Consider the following 15,713-nt stretch of genomic DNA (forward strand, 5'->3'; position numbering starts at 1 on the left):
CTTCCTGCATTAAGCAAAGACTAAGCTTAAATGCATGTGTGGTGGTTTTAGGCTATGACTCTAAAATTTAGTTACAGATTCTGAGCAGAAAAGTAGAAAAATATAAATAAATCTCTATTGGGTTAAAAATGAAAACAAAAGATTATTCTAAACAAATTCACTGGATAAATATCTAGAATAAGATGGACTATACCATAACAATTCCCTCTCTTCTTTCCTGATCTCTGTGATTTTGCTTTGCTCAGGAGAGATTAACCTGCTTGTCAGCTGGCCTTGGCTGAGCTGTTTAGTTAAGTCTAACCCACTGCTTTCTCTCCACTCCTTTATGTATTTGGACAGGGGGGAAGGGAAGAGGGAGGGGAGGGCACAGTGGAATGGCTTCCCTGGTCTCTGACCAAGGGGATTTTTGTGTTGTTTGCTAATTGTAAATATCTGTTTAATATTGTAAATACTGTATATTTTCAACATATTCATTGTATTCCATTGTAGAGTGCAGTTCTTGCTTGTAAATACAGCTTCATTTGCTTCTAACTGAGTTGGTCTGGCAAAGTTAATGCTGGAGAGGGGGGGAAATTTCAACCCACCACAGCATGATATCCAGCTTCTGAAATTTTGTAAGATTAAATAGAGTACTTAGACATCATGAGTATGTCTTCATAGAATGGGCCCTTAAAACCTAACCTCTGTAATAATATAAATAATAAGGCTTTCAGCAGATATCAACCTCCCACTAAGTGCACTTCCTCTGTTTGAAAATCTTGCTAATTCAAGACCATTAAAATAGATTCTCTTAAAGACTCTGTCAAACACGAAAACCAGAGATATATTGAAAAAGGATTTAATTATCACTATTCTATATCATGAAGTGTGATTTTTTCCTAAGTAATAATTGCCTAAGTTTGCCACCAAAAGGCATTTTAATAGCACTAATACTTGTAAATATTGCTCATTTTAGCAGTGATGTGCCATTTTAGTAGTTCCCATGGTTTCTAGAAGTCATTTCTTATTGTTTACTGTAGAAAGAATCTCACTTTAATTATGTCATAATTGTTTGTAAGCCATAGAATCTTAATTAATGCCAATGGCTGAAAGGCACACACTGAGCACAGACTTTATGTTTCTATTTGTTTTCCAGGCTCTTCCTCTGTAACAAAAGTCTCAGTATGAGTTCTTGAACTGACTTTTTCCTGGTCCTTTCTCATTGTCACTGGTTTTATACCGATCGTTCATAGTCTTATCCATTTTCCTACTTCCCTGCTTCTGCTAATATGTTCTTCCTTCTTTTTTAAATCTCATTTCAATAGATGATAATCTATGTATTTCATCACTAATATGAACTTGACAACTGCACATAGGTATAAACTACAGTAAAACCATAAAGTTTGAAACTATGTTTCCCTAAATATATGGGGTTTTATGATGGGAAAGCTTTGACGCCTACTTAGAGCTTCTATTATAGAAAATTAGAAAACAGAAGAATATTAAATAAAGAAGGTGTGGGCATGGGGGGAGGGAATGGAAGGGGAGAGGGAGTTGGTTTGTTTAGTTGTGGTTGTTATTGTTGTGGTCTGTTGGTATGATGAAAGATCAAGCCTTTTTCGTATGGCTTACCATTGCAGCAAAAGCAGCATCTGTCTCAGGATTTATATTACACTCCTTGACGCTAAGTGGCTACAAATGTCTAGGTAATTCTAGTAATTTAAAATTCTAATAATCTAAAAATGTGCTGCTAAAAATAATATTTAATAGAAGGAAACAGACATATAATAAAAATGGGGAAAGGATGCTGAGGTGGGGGTGGTGGGGGTCGAGAATGTACAAAACAGTTGGAGTTTAAATTCTGAAATGCATGTGATTTCACCAAGGATTGGCATAAATTACAACACTTTATAACCTCTCATCAAAGATACATGTGAATGGATATCAGGAACTTACAATGACAGAAAGAGAAGTGTTAGGCAAAATTTTTTTTATTTATTTCCACAAGAAAATAGTTTAGGCTTAGTTTTATATTCAAATAAATGACATATTAGGCATAAGTATTTTGCTTTCTCTGCTTAAAAGCACTTGCTTTGTTTTCCACCTTACTGTCTTCAGTTATTTAAACTCACTAAAGGCAGAAATTGATGAATGAAATTCCAGAGGAGAAATAGGAAAGAGGAGAAAATATCCAAGTTGTCACTCTCAAACTTCTATTAGAGGTTTTGGGATGTCAGAAGTACTTTCTCTACAAAGAATATAGAATACAGAAAACAGAATTAACCTGGTTGGAAAAGACATTCAAGATCATCAAGTCCAACCTATCACCCAACAACATCTAATCAACTAAAACATGGCACCAAGTGCCTCATCTAGTCTCTTTTTAAACACTTCTAGTGGACAGCCCATTCCAATGGCCAATCACTCTTTCTGTGAAGAATTTTATCCTCACGTCCAGCATAAACCTCCCCTGGTGCAGCTGGAGACTGTTTCTTCTTCTGGTGTTGATTGCCTGGGAGAAGAGACCAACCCCCACCTGGCTACAACATCCCTTCAGGCAGTTGTAGATGGCAATAAGGTCTGCCCTGAGCCTCCTCTTCTCCAGGCTAAGCAAGCTCAGCTCCCTCAGCCTCTCCTCATAGGCCTTGTGCTCCACACCCCTCACCAGCTGTTTTTCCCTTCTCTGGACACGTTCCAGCAAGTCAACATCTTTCCTAAATTGAGGGGCCCCAAACTGGATACAGTACTCAAAGTGTGGCCTAACCAGTGCAGTGTACAGGGGCAGAATGACCTCCCTGCTCCTGCTGGCCACACTGTTCCTGATGCAGGCCAGGATGCCATTAGCCCTCTTGGCTGCCTGGGCACACTGCAGGCTCATGTTCAGCTTACCATCAACCAGCACCCCCAGGTCCCTCTCAGCCTGACTACTCTCCAGCCACTCTGACCCCAGCCTGTAGCTCTGCATGGGGTTGTTGTGACCAATGTGCAGAACCCGGCATTTGGATTGGGCCCAGCACTGATCCCTGGGGACACCACTAGTGAATGGCTGCCAGATGGATGTGGCACCATTCACCATCACTCTCTTGGCTTGGCCCTCCAGCCAGTTCCTAACCTAGCACAGATTGCTGCTGTCCAAGACACAGGCTGAGAGCTTGTCCAGGAGTTTGCTGTGGGGGATGGTATCAAAGGCCTCGCTGAAGTCCAGGTAGACTACATCCACAGCCTTCCCCACATAAGCGATCACTCTGGAACCATGGTGTCTAGTGTCACTGTTGAAATCCCAAGCACCATCCACTAATAAAGGCAAAACACTGGGATATATGAATCCGCACAGACCCAGCATGGCATCTCCTAAACCATCATTTTCAGTTAAGGACATGCGTACTGCTGGACACCTGGTAAGTTTTCCTTCTTTAGAGTTAACTATGACAGTTGATAGATACCAATAGATATGATCTTTCAACTATAATATTACGTGTAAAATATGCTGAAAATGGCAAGATGAATTCTTCCTTCATGGAGACCAAATATTTTGAGATGGAGATGGTCTTACCTAACCAGGCTATTTTTCCTTTAAATAATAACATATTAAATTATACTATGAAACAACTCTTCATTGCCTATGATGCAAGCTATCTTCAAGTAAAAGGGGCAACATACCTTTTCCAGGACATCAGAGTCTTAAAATTAAATGGATTCCTTAACTTCCGTTTTCAAACAGATGCCTTTCCAATACAATATTAAGACCTTTCATGACAGATTATATTTTTTAAATATAAAGAAACAATACCTTTTTGAAAATATTCAATTTGCAAAAGAAGGAAAATCTTCGTGACAAGTATTTTTAACAGCATAATTGCAAACCTTTTCAGTTTTCCTTTTTTTTTTTTTTTAATTAGAAAAAAAAACCACAAGAAACAGAAGACATGTTGAATATTGTCTGTATGTATGTTGGTGAATAAACTGTAACTGGATGAATTTAGACACGGAAAAACATCTAAAATTAAATAGAGAGAATTGTAACTGTACTGGATACCACATAAATCATACTTGTGGGACAAAAGTGTTTTCAGTAATTACATATATTTTGGGCTCAAGCATGGGACTGGTGGTATTACTTCAACTGGTATGTGAAAATTTTTTACACTCCCAATAGATAATAAATGTTATCTTCCCCAAAATTCCAATCCTTCCAATGAAGTTCTTACATTACTAGGCAACTTTATGGACAGCATTCCAAAGATGCTGTAAGCTTCCCTGTGGCATGCCCCTTGAAAATTTTCTGTAGTGATCTGAGAACAATGTACTTGTCACTAAAAATATTTTCAGGAATATTTCTTCAGTGTAGCATAGTGACAAGGGGATGGTCATATTTTCTCTTCTAGTTTATGTTAGTTATTATATTCATTGTAGGGGGAAAAGCAGGGGGTGGGGTTGGGGGAGATAGCTATTTCTAACAAATGGCCTCCAATTCAAATTTTTAAATGGCATAAATTGCTACAGCTCTACTGATTTGCCCTCTTACTTACAGTTCTATTCAGAGGAGAAAATTTAATGCTTTTCTGGTTTCACCAAATATTCTTCCATTTCACCTTTCATTCTCCAGGACAGTGATCACCTGATGTTGAAGACAACATGTAATTGGCAAAACAGTGACATTTTGCCTCAGGCATATTCACAAATGTTTGCAGTTTTGCTGCAGGGCAGAGGTAGAATGTAATCACATGTGCCATAAAAAACATTTCTTTTCACAGTTGAACTAGAGAGCATTTTAGACAAAGATTAAATTTGTCAATATTTGTGAAGAATTAGTCCTTATGTACAGGGAGTTGTTAATGTAAGGTTATGCATCTGGATAAGCTTGCTCTGCCTGCATGTAGAATTTTCTATCTGAGTTACACATCCAGATTCCTCCACAGTCAGTGGGACAATATTAATCTCTGGCATATATCTAAAATGGCTTAAATTAACATGTTGACTACTTCACAGAAACACCTTTATTCTATTATGCACAGTCAGAAATTAAATCTACCCTCAGTCTCACATATAGTCATATATATAGAAACCATGTAGCAGGGAAACAGGAATGTGAAATCAGCTTCTCATTCATCCATTTTGTTCCCAGTGTGTTCGAAGCCAGACCAGCTTATTGTATCAGTTATAACAGTCGTTTCCGATCTTCTTATGAGGTGTCTTCCCTGGTGTAGAAAGGGCTGAACATGCCACTTTCCCAAGCAACATCCCATTCCATCCATGTTCCTCCAATAAGAAGCAGTGGTGGAAAGGACCACAGGCTTCCTGCCAGTATGATATTCAATATCTCTGCCATGGGGAAGGTGAATACTACATCACTGAGCCATCACTGCCTTGTCTGTGTCTTAGTAGCAATGGGCTTATTTCACTCTTTTGAGAACTGCATTTATCATAGAATTATAGAATCGGTCAGGTTTGGAAGGGACCACAAGGATCATCTAGTTCCAACCCCCCTGCCGTGGGCAGGGACACCTCACACTAGATCAGACTGGCCAGAGCGTCATCCATCCTGGTCTTAAACACCTTCAGGGATGGGGCCTTAACCACCTCCCTGGACAACCCATTCCAGGGCTTCACCACTCTTATTGCCTCGACCCAGATGCAGGACCCTGCACTTGGTCTTGCAGGTTGGCTTGTGCCCACCTCTCCAGCCTGTCAAGGTCCCTCTGGGTGGCATAACATTATCTTAAATTACACTATGTATTTTAAAATCTGTTTTATTCAGGGCCCTATTCAAGGGCTACAATATATGAAAATTACCTGGCTGATGACAAGAAGAAAAAAAAAAAACAACCAACAAACAGATAAAATCAGTGCCTGAATTACCACAAAGCTTCTGTGCATAATGGATGACTAAATGTAGTACAGTGTTGTGTTTTAAAACTGTCACTAACTCAAGGCCCTTTTATTCCTATTTACTTTAATGAGAATTACTTAACAACAACAGCTTGTCATCACTTCCATCTCATTGCTTTTGTTTACACACAGGGCTGTAAAAGTTTACCTTTGTGGATTGCTTAAAATATATAAATAAAAATAAAATCTAATTTACGCTTTTGTTCCAACTGGCTTTCTTGACAGACAGCTGCCCACAGCTCAGTGATTGCTCTGTTCAGTGTACTTTAATTTTCAGCTTTCAAGTTTTTCTGCAGCCCATTCAGAAGTAAATTCTCAGGGAAAATTGAGCTCTGTCATGGATGGATTAGTACTATAATAGTTGGTCACATATCTTGCATGAAACCTTTCAAAAGCAAGGCAAATGAGAAGGAAATGAAATTCATTTCATACTTCTTCAAGCACACTAAAAGACTTTCTCTCAAAGTAATCTGTGAAGTACCACTAGTTTATTGGAGGTTCACATAACTACCATCACATTATACCTTGTCACAATCTCATATATTGGGTGACTGCTTTTTCTGGACTGATGGTACCTGCAAAGTGTGCTCCATAGGCGTTGAGGAGACAGTACTGTTTCTTAAATCAAAATGTATAGGTCCTAAGAATGACATAAATAAAAGTACTTGAATCAAATTGGGATATTGCAGGTCATAGGTCAATGAAATCTGAAAGGGAGATACATGGAGAAGACATCATATTTGCTATGTGATAAACTGATAAACTGAAAGAGAAAAGGTAGGGGGATAGGAGGAGAAAGAGCAAGTCAAAGAAAACATAATAAAGTTTTGTGTTTTTCTAGACAGCTAACATAGAAGCTACAGCTATTTCCTCTTCTGGAGAGATGAAAATACAATATTGCTTTTAGCAGTCCATTTGGTTTCCTTGTCATTTTCAATGAAGACATCACTTCATTCCTTTAGCTCTTCTGTCTGCATCTCTGATAGTGTATAAATGTATGTTTTATTTCTTACTAGGTTAAGATAAACAAATATCTGCATTATTTTGGATAGTTATTTGATTCAGGTTTTGTGACAAAAGCTATTTACAGACAAGGTAAAGAAATATATTCGCAGAGATGTTCATGCATTGACAGCATGTGGGGTAACTGGCTAGCTTAAGATGGGACAAGAATGCAGGTTAATTTAGTGCAGTTCAGGATCAACGTCAAGATGCTTATAACCAAGAGATGTTAATGTAATCTCTAGAAATTAAGATCTGCAAATCTAACCTAACAAATGGCTGAATCAGGGAGCCTTGTAAAGACAAGATGGCCCTGTTTCAACTTAAACTAATGAAGCAAGGTTAAACCAACTAAATTAAATGCAGCTTCAAAACAGATTTTGAAAGCTGTGGTGCCTGAGCCAAGATCTTTGCATAATTAACTACAATTTTAATGTTAAAGTCGACTCATGTATGTATGATAAAGAGCCAGGTAGAGTACATGATAAACACATGTGACTCTGTTCCTCAACTCTTCACCAGAATCATGCTTAATGTCACCTAGAAGATAGACACAGGGTTAGAGCATAAAAAGACATGAGGAGAACGCTTCTTTGGGGAGGAAAGACTGTGGATTTAACAGAGAAGAGGACAAACAGTGGGCTGCACTCTAATTCCACCCAAGACAACATCTTCGTGGTAAGAAGTGTACATTCCATATATAACTTTTGCTAGTGTTACCATTTCTATTCAATATTAGTACTTTATTGCAAAGACTTGTGTCTCCAACTTTGTCTGATGCTATCCAGAATTTTTTAACTCAAGCTTGATCTCTTGCAGTTAGTGTATCTATCACTAGCAGTTCTAAACCTTAGTACCTGTTGTTTCTGTTCCTTCAATAAATTAAACCTACTAATTATTATAACTTTTTGAATGTGTGTCAGTGCAAGTCCTTATTGTGGTATTGGAAGAAAGGAAAAAGTTAATTTTGTCGAACAGTTTCAGTAAGAGTTATGAAGCTCTGAAAGGCACATTTCAGAATTGTACCCACAATGAGACATAGTGTCACAAAAAGGGAAAAAAAATAGAAGAAAAGAAAAAATAGAAATTGTAAACAGAAATACAATTTCAGTGCTGTCGCAGGTAGAGAAAGAATAGGTGGAAGTTATGAATCACGCCTTTGTTGGGGGAAGCAATTAAACATATCTTAAGGCTTCTGGAATACAAAAGCCTGCTTAAGGTCCTGATAAATCTAGTTTCAGTAGTGCTCCCTGGCTTTACAGCTTTGCTAACCACAATTTCTTCTGCTATAATTTCAGCAGGAGAGAGATTATTTTAAAATGCCTTTATTACAACTACTTCTTTAATTGCTAAGAAACTTCTTTTTCTGATTATCAAACTGTTGTAAAACTAAATCAAATTCATTTTGTTGACAGACAAGTGTTGAAAATATAGACAATTCCTATATTTTCATATTAAAGTCTTTTTATTTTAAAAAAATTAGAAAAAGAGACTTTTCTGAAACAAACAAAAGGGGTTTGAAGTCTTAAATTAAAATCTGGGAACCCTTTAATTGTGTTGATTTCCCTAATTATTTTTTTTTGTTTTTCAAAATTTCTGTTTGAATCAACCAAGCCCTTTATCCCTCCTCTCCCCAGTGAATAGTAAGAAAAAGAGAATTTTCTGAATTATCGAAGTCAGTGACTTGCAGTCAGTCCTTGCTTTAATAAACATAAAGCAAGTGCTTTGTCTGATTAAAGAATTACCCTAGCATCTTCTAAGGTCACTCTAGGAAACTAGAGATGAAACTTTAAGTATATTGAAGAGAACATGAAACTTAACACTTTCCTCAATATTAATAGTGGGGGGAAATGAGTTTTAGTTTTATTAATTTGCCCTTAATTTACTTACGTCAAGAATAAAGAAAATTTTCCCAATCTGTCTGTCCTTGAAACAATTTGTCTTCTAAAACTAACCAAATGTTTCCATATTTGGTGGATCATAACTTTTACTATTATTATTTGTCAGTTTTGTTCATTGCAGTTTTAAATTAAAATGTCCTGCACTGTTTTCCTCATTATTTTATGTTTATAAGTACAAGACACCTCTCTTCATAAAGCAAACACCATGGAACACCATATTAATGGACCATCCTCTTCATGGAGCATTTCCAAGGAAAGAGATAGACTGAGGGCCCTGTGGAGGGAGGAAAGTTTGTAGGTCTTTCTTGACAAGAAGCTGAAAGATATTTGCCTTAATGTGCAGGATGGTGGTGCAGCCTCACCTCCTCTAGCCTCCTGCAACATTCATCTCCTTTTCTCCCTGAAGATTCCAGGTCTCCTTCTGTGTTGGGTCTGCAGTTCCAGTACAGCCATATGCTAAATCAGGACATTCACATCCTGCAGACTCAGCTTTGACTCTACCTTTTAGCTACTTGTAACCCAGTAGCCAGCCTCTCCCCATGGATCTTCCTTGTTGGTGGGGAAGGTGACTTGGTGAGGGACAATCACATGTTGTTTAATGAGTGATAGCTGACCACAAAAGACAGTGACTGGCACACCTTCACCCTCATGCCCACCCTGAATAGTTTCTTTGTGGGAAAATGAAGGACACTGCAACTGGAACATGGATCCATGGGGGCAGGGTGGATGTCATTACTGTTGTCAATGACAGACAGTCCTACCAGCCCTTCTTGGTAGCTACATATAAGGTGCAAGAAACAGGGCATCATGTGGCCAAGAGCAGCCTCTGCTGCAGCCAGAGTTCCAACCTCTGCTGTCACAAAGACTACCACATGGACTTCATTATGCCAGCTGGAATGACTGGACCATTAAGCCCAAAGACTATATTTTTTTTCTATCCATAGCTACGATTTAGACACCATAACAAAAACATGGTGGGATAACTCTCATGACTGCAGTGCTGCAATGGCTGGCTACATACTTTTTAAGAAAACAGGCCACCAAAATGGCATGGTGGAGTTGGTCTGTATGTGAGAGAGCAACTGGGATGTATTGAGCACTGCACAGAAGGGGAAGAAAAGCAAGCTGAAAGTATGTGGGTAAGAATAAAGGGCCATGCTGGGTGAACCTTGTAGTGGATCTTAACTGTAGGCCACCTGATCAGGAAGAGAAAATCAATGACACCCTCTACAGACAGCTTAAAGTAGACTTGTGATCACATACACAGATTATCACAAAGGATTTCAGCCACCCTGCTATTTACTGGGAAGACAATGCAGTGAGACACAAACAGGTCAGGAGGATCCCACAGTACATAAACGATACTTTTCCTTCTCCACCTCTCCAGTTCAAGAGGGGCAGGGAACTACTGGAGAGAGTCTAACAAAGGGGCATGAAGATGAACTAGAGGATTGGAGTATCGCTTATGTGGATAGGATCTTCAGCCTCGAAGAGTGAAGACTGAAAGAAAATCTAATGAAAACATATAAATATTTAAAGGACAGAGATCATGAAGATGAGGTTGGCCTGTCCTTAGTGATGGCCAGAGATAAAATGAGTGGCAATGGATACAAATTAGAACACAGGAGATTTCATTTGAACTTCGGAGAAACTTCTTCAATTTGCAGGTGATGGAACACTTGAACAGGCTGTTCAGAGAGGCTGTGGACTCTCCTTTTCTGGTGAACTTCAAAATATGCCTGGATATGTTCCTGTGCAACCTGATTTAGGTGTACCTGTGTTATCAGGAAGGTTGTACTTGGTGATCACCAGAGGTGCCTTCCAACTTCCACCATTCTATGATCCTGTGATTCTATGGGTACCTATTTAGAGGGATTACTGAATGAGAGGAGGCAGCAGTAAAATAACTGGGGAAGAAAATAGAAAAAATGAAAGTCCAAACACAGGGCACCTATCAAAAAAAAAGTTATGTAGGTATTATTGATGGCTTAGATTCAGTATTCCATTGAGAAAGAGGACATAAAAAGCATATACTGTTTGAATAACTAGAGAGGGAAAGTAAGATAATAATTCCCTTGACTTAAGTGCTTAGTAATTGAATTCATATGGCCACGTTGCCTTCTCAGTAGCAGTTATGACAATATTTAAAAACTACTTCTATGTATGAGAATATCGTTGTGCTGTTTGAACAGAGATCAAAAGATAAACTCTGACCTAAAACACACATAAAACAAGAAGCAGGGTGGGGGGGTGGGGGGAAGAAAATAGAAAAAAATAGCAATTTATATTCAGGTGGAAATGCTGTTCTAAAAAAATCTATGAAGCAGCATAAGTGACCTTATGAGACATTATTTTCTGCACATCAAAAACATTTCTGTTTAGCAGTCTGTACTGAGTTCTGTAAATAGAAAAGGTCATTCTATTTAAACTAAAAGCAAATGCTCAGGAATGAGGACGTGAATAGCTATAAGCAACAGGATCCTTTTAAAAGAGGTGTACCATCACTGGAGGCAGATTCAGTGATGAATCTCTGGAACTATCCACAGTCTTTACCCTTGGAGAAGACATGTAAGGTAAATAATGTAGCTGAATGGCTGAGATACTACTAATATTTAACCATTTAAATTTGCAAAGAAATACAGCAGAGAAAATGGCCATGTTCATATCAAGCAGTCTACCAACCATGTCCAGTTCTGGGCCCCTCAGTTGTTGAATTGCTGGAACGTGTCCAGAGAAGAGCAACAAGGCTGGTGAGGGCTTTGGAGCACAAGCCCTATGAGGAGAAGCTGAGGGAGCTGGGGTTGCTTAGCCTGGAGAAAAGGAGGCTCAGGGCAGGCCTTATTGGCATCTACACCTACCTGAAGGGAGGTTGTATCCAGGTGAGGGTTGGTCTCTTCTCCCAGGCAACCAGCACCAGAAGAAGAGGACACAGTCTCCAGCTGCACCAGGGGAGGTTTATGCTGGACATGAGGAAGAAGTTCTTCACAGAAAGAATGATTGCCCATTGGAATGGGCTGCCCAGGGAGGTGGTGGAGTCACCATCCCTAGAGGTGTTTAGAAGGAGACTGGATGAGGCACTTGGTGCCATGGTTTAGTTGATTAGATAGTGTTGGATGATGGGTTGGACCTGATGGTCTTGAAGTTCTTTTCCAACCTGGTCTGGTCTACTCCTATTCTATTCTATTCTATTCTATTCTATTCTATTCTATTCTATTCTATTCTATTCTATTCTATTCTATTCTATTCTATTCTACTCTATTCTATCCTATCCTACTCTATTCTATCCTATCCTACTCTATTCTATTCTATCATTTAAGAAAGCTTTGCCCAAGAAGGATGTGTTGTGTACTTGTGTGATTTATACAGTCATCTGATTAATGAAGGCATGTGACATATTGTTATGAAAACACTCGGCATCTTTCTTGACTTGTAGCACAGTCATTGATTAATACAATTTAATGCTGTATGTTAGTACTTTCTGAAAGCCTCAAGGCAACCTGACTTAGTAGAAGGCAGGAAATTAGAACCATCAAGGGCCTGAGAGGTAAGTTGACAGTTGTCCTGGTAATGCGGTTATTCTGTACAGTTCATTTAGGAAAGTCAAAGATATAGTTCAAAACAGAACAGTTTGTGATTACATAAGAAAGCAAAGCTGTCTGGATATTATGAACTGGGAGTGGAGAGGGAGGGAAAGAGCTATGGTCAGAGTTGGTACAGTTTTGCAGAGAGGATTGTGTTTTCTCATGATTCTGGGGTAGGATTTTTGTTTGTTTCTATAAAATCACAAGGGCATGTTGACTTTTTACATACTTAGTTATTTATAATTTTAAAAAGTAGAATATCTTTGGTAAGTACCAGAGAAATCTTATTAACAGCCTTTCAGTACCTGAAGGGGACCAACAGGAAGGATGGGGAGAAACTGTTTACAAAGACCTCTGGTGACAGGACGAGGGGCAATGGCTTCAAACTAGAGAAGGGCAGATTTGGGCAGCTTTAGACTGGATGCCAGAAAGAAGTTTTTCACTGTAAAGGTGGTAGAACACTGGAACAGGTTGTCCAGGGAGGTAGTTGAGGCTCCTCCCCTGGAGATATTCAAGGTAAGACTCAACAAGGCCCTGGGCAGACTGATCTAGTTGGGGATGTCCCTGCTGATTCCAGGAAGTTAGGACTAGATAGCCTTTGAAGGTCCCTTCTGGCCTGGACCATTCTGCCAAACACACTTCCTCAAAACATACCGGATCTAGAAAAGCAAGAAAAGAAAGAACTGCAAGAAGCTCTGTGCTTTAATTTTAAGATGTAGACGAAATTTCATTTGGATACTTACGTGTTTCGTAGAAGAGAATCGTCTCTTAAATTCATTTGCACAGCCTGACCCAATCTAATGAATGAGAGAGTGGAAGTCAGACTGAAATTTTTCTCATTCTAATGAAAGTTTCTAAGAAGGGAGCAAGTCTTGACATCCTTACATGCAATAAATTAGAAACATTGTTTCACACAGTATCACAGTATCACAATATCACCAAGGTTGGAAGAGAACTCAAAGATCATCATGTCCAACCTGTCACCACAGACCTCATGACTAGACCATGGCACCAAATGCCATGTCTAATAACCCTCTTGATGAACACCTCCAGGGACTGTGAAACCACCACCGCCCTGGGCAGCCCATTCCAATAGCTAACAGCTCTCTCAGTGAAGAACTTTCTCCTGACCTTGAGGCTAAACTTCCCCTGATGCAGCTTGAGACTGTTTGGTAGGTTAGGTTACACGGCTGCATTTTAATAACAGTTGTATCTCCAAATATCCTTAGATAGAATGTTCCAAAATATAGCTATTACCACCTCCCACCCCCACCCCCACCCCCAAAAAAAAGCCCAAAAAAACCAACCCAACTCTTTTCATTTTTGCTAACAGTGTGATTGTTCAGTGAACTTAAATGCCAGGCGTAAGATTTTTTTTACAATGAAGATACAAGCTACAATCACCCAAAAAGGCTTTAGAATGGCCATAACCTCAATTACTGTAACTACTTACAGTCCTAAAATGGGTAAATACACCATCTACATCACTAGAACTTTGGCATATGTCCAATACCTGTGACAATACAATTTGAAGAAAGAAAGATTGGTGTTCAAAAAAGCCAGAAGGACTTTCAGTGGCATTTCAGCAGGGGGACAGTGAGGATTCCATTATTAAAACAAGTTAGAAATACACCTCAGTGAACCCAAAGCTGCCTGTAATGCAAGGATGTAAAAAGGTCAGAGATATATGCTGGACTAGGACTGTGTAGCAAATTCTAAAGTGAGCAGTGTTAAAAGTCATTATAATATTTGACTGTCAGCCAATGTAATTTGTTCAGATAGGTTAAATGTACGCCTGTCCTTTCCTCCTTTATAAGGAACTTGGCAGCCTTATTCTTTTATCAAGTTCAAAGCTGTCTCTGAGATGTCTGGGACAGGAATAAATGCAGCTTTGAAATAGTCAAAAAATGTAGAGTGATATAGTGGTTATCATAGGAATGAAATCAGATTAAAACTTTAAAATCTGCTTTATATCAGGTTAGCGGTCAGATGAGAAAATGATGCTAACTTTTCCACCCCCAAACAGGGAAACAAAATGTATGAACACTTTGTACACGTATCACACTCTTCATCTTAAAAAAACTGCTGCCGCCGCCACTCACACAGAGCACGGGTGGTGCTGCCGCCGCTGCTCGAACGCAGCACGGCAGGGCTCCTGCCGTCTTGATTGCCGTGATGCAGAATCAAAGTCACCTCTACCCCTTTGGGCACCCAAACGGCTTTTCCAGCCAAAGGCATGAACGCATTCCCAGAGCCTTTGAGTACTGCTTTCCAGCTGAAGTCCTTGCTCACCTTTTCAGATTCCAGGAGCCATCACTCACCTGTTCACCACGGGTGGCCCTCCTCTGCAGAGATAGCGGGCCCGACTTTGGTCTGCTTGCCCCTTCTCACTCTGCTCCATGCTGCTTGCTGCTCCGCAGAGAGCAATGAGGAAAAAAGCAGGTCTCACATTCTTAAGTTTCCCCGAGCAGTAAGTCACAGAAAGAACCACCCCTTGCTGCTGTCAAGCAACAGGAGGGACTTCTGTGCCATTGGCCACGCACCAGGTGTCCTCCTGCAGTCCATAGAAGCTCACACAGTTGCACTGGGAAGAAAACTTGAGCCCCAACTTCCAAACCAGCAACACCCCAGACCTGACTTTAAACTCTCCATCTTTTGCAATGTGATCTGTAGTTTGCCACAGCAACCAACTCCTGGCCTGGCTGTGCCATTTCATGTAGTGGGTTGAGAGACCAATTTTTCCACCAAGAGCAAAAGAAAGGCTTAGACAAAACAGATTTCAAAAATGGTGGAAAGTTTAAATGGAAAAACAATGAAAGTTTTGCAGAAAGCCACAAGCACTGTGACAAAAGAGAGAAAGATCCCAGAACATATCCAAGAATGTCCCATCCCCCACCTGGGGGGCGGGGGGGAACACCCAACCACCCCCACCTAAGGCTCTTTCTCCACACACACCCCCAACCCAGCCATGGGCCTGGCCAGGCCCTAGGAAGGCGGCTCAGCCCATTACCTTGGCTGGGGTGAGGGAAGAAAAGAGAGAGGGAGGACCCCTAGCTGACGTTTTATAGGGGAGCAGGGCATTACGAGAATGAAATACCTGGCTTCCTGTGACCACCCACTGGGCTGGGCCCCACTTCGGGACATCCCAGGTGTGACCTGTGCAGTGGCAGCCCAGCCTAAACCACCACAAACATTAAGGTAATTAATTAATAGTGCATAACTGTTATTGATGTAGGTCAGGAACTGGGGCTCTGCTTTAGCGATCTTTCCATCCACAACTCACAGAAAAAGACTGTTTTTACTCAGTGCAATTAATGTCATGGTAGAATGGTAATTGCTGGGACAATTGATTACTCAGTTA

The sequence above is a fragment of the Dryobates pubescens genome, chromosome Z (genome assembly GCF_014839835.1).
Source record: "Dryobates pubescens isolate bDryPub1 chromosome Z, bDryPub1.pri, whole genome shotgun sequence".
In the NCBI taxonomy this organism is placed as follows: Eukaryota; Metazoa; Chordata; class Aves; order Piciformes; family Picidae; genus Dryobates; species Dryobates pubescens.